The sequence below is a fragment of the Phoca vitulina genome, unplaced genomic scaffold (genome assembly GCF_004348235.1).
Source record: "Phoca vitulina isolate PV1807 unplaced genomic scaffold, GSC_HSeal_1.0 scaffold21, whole genome shotgun sequence".
Lineage (NCBI taxonomy): Eukaryota > Metazoa > Chordata > Mammalia > Carnivora > Phocidae > Phoca > Phoca vitulina.
The window spans coordinates 26946655-26948784 of record NW_022589724.1 but is presented as its reverse complement, the minus strand read 5'-3'; the positions used below and the strand labels follow the sequence as shown (position 1 = coordinate 26948784).

Here is a 2130-nt window from a genome sequence, read left to right as displayed (position 1 = left end):
GTGTGTGTGTGTGTGTGTGTGTGTGTGTGTGTGTGTGTGTGTGTGTGTGTTTTAATCCAGCCACTCTGTGGTCCTGTCCGGGACCTCCTGCCTCCTCCCACCTCCTTACTGGTGACTGTCACACGACAGACATTTTTAGTGGTGACAGCTGGCCTTGTGGAACTCGGCTCGAGTATGGGAATGGTTTTTAAAAAAAGAGTGAGCCAAACCACCGCCACTTTAAATAGCAATGCAGCAGGGAGGAGAGGCGGGCTAGCGCGTGCAGGCAGGAGCTCCGGCTGGGTTTCCGCACGGGGCTGGTGGAGGAAGGGCCCAGCCCAGGGGACCTCGGGGCTCATCCTTCTCACCTCTGCATTTGCCCGAGGGAGAAACTGAGGCCCCCGGAGGGCGGAAGTCACACCCAAGATCACAGGCTTGTGAGCGGAAGGGCTGTGACTCCACCCAGGTGTGTGCGGGCGATCCACAGCACCAGGCTCTTGGCTGTGATAAGGCCCCGCCTCCCAACGCCACCTGCCCTTTCCTGACCTTGGAGAGAGCCCGTCAATGGGGGTGATGGTGACTGCTTCTGAGACCAGGGCTCCCAGCTGGGGGCACCATGAGGGCAGAGGTCCCTGGGGCCTGGGACAGGCCCTGTCTTTGCAGGAACTTGGGTACCATTTGCAAAGGAAAGACAGGTACGGGCTAGGATTCCAAGGGGTCCTCCTGCATCCCCTGGGCCCTCACATTTGTAGCCACAGGATCTGGAGCCTATTCATCTCCCCTCGGTCCAGTCACACACCGCGTCCTGGCCACTTCTGTCCCCATGAATTCCCTTTTGTAGCTTGAACCTGACCATCATGGGGGTACTGACACCTTGGAAATCGGCAAATGCTACAAATCAGGGCTTCTCTTCTCCTGAGAACGCTGGGGGCAATCCATTGACCAGCGCACCGCTGTCCAGGCCCAGGCACCCAGTTGTACCCACGGTTTCACCAACATCATAAACACCAACTCTGGAGTCCAAGAGACCCAGGCTTCAGCTTTGCCCCTTCTGCAATTCACTGTGTGAAGTTGGGCGGGTCACTCCACCACGCTGAGCCTCCCTTAGCTCCTCCATAAAATGGGTATATAAAGGGTAGCAGGATAGACCTCACGCTGAGAATAAAGGAGGAAAGACGTGTAGAGTGCTCAGCCCGGGATGCGCCTTCATGAATGGTGGCCGTTCTTATCATCACCAAGGGGATGTGGGCTCCCCGTCCCTCCACCATCCAGCCCTCCTCCTTCTGGACTCTGCCCTTTGCTTCTGTCATCACTAACGGGCAACTGATGCTCAGAGCGGAAGAGCACACGTGGTTGGGTCTGAGCAGAGAGGAGGGAGGACGAGGCGCCCCTTCCTTGCTCGGGACATTGCATTTCTCTTTGTGTAACCTAAGAACGAATTCCCCAAGGCTGTCCGACCTCCCCATTCCCTACGCCCTTCCCTGCTTTAATTGTCTCCACGACACTTACCTTCAACGCTGTCTGGGTTTGATGCCCATCTCGCCCCCAGAATGTGGGCTCCATGAGGACAGAGCATTTGCTGCGACACCTGGGGTCTAGACAGATGCCGGGCACATCAGGAGTGCTCGATCCACAACCGCTGAGGCACGAATGCGCCCTGAGGGGGCATCTCAGCCCCCGACAGTTTCTCCATGCCACCTGGAAAATTGTGGGTGGAGGATGTTCACAATTCGAGAGGGAAACATGAAGCAGAAGGGGAAAGAAGAAAGAATAATCCTGCATCGCAAGAGGGAACCTCGGTTTACACACTACCTCCCCGTGCACCCTCCTCTACGGAGAACCCACTGTGTGTATCTCTTTGGATCCTCCGAACACCCTGGGAGATGGATTTTTTATTATCTCCCCTACCCCACTTTACAGAGGACACTGAGGCCCAGAGAGGTGAATCCACTTGCCCAAGGTCACACAGCACTAAGTGTGGGAAACCCAGAACCTGTGCTCTTGCTATTAACAACCTATTAAAAATCTCCAGGGGCTCCTGGCTGGCTCAGATGGTAGAGCATGTGACTCTTGATCTCAGGATCATGAGTTTGAGCCCCACATTGGGCATGAAGCCTACTTAAAAAAAATAAAAATAAGGGGCACCTGGTG

General features: G+C 55.5%; 1 long non-coding RNA gene across 1 annotated transcript in view; it reads right to left on the bottom strand.

The window, feature by feature from the left end:
* LOC116641261 overlaps positions 1 to 1792 on the bottom strand; it is a 3016-nt gene extending 1224 nt beyond the window's left edge. The window contains exon 1 of the long non-coding RNA XR_004301154.1: positions 1489 to 1792. This is a non-coding gene — a long non-coding RNA (uncharacterized LOC116641261). The remainder of the gene's footprint in view (positions 1 to 1488) is intronic.
* Positions 1793 to 2130: the final 338 nt, after the last annotated feature.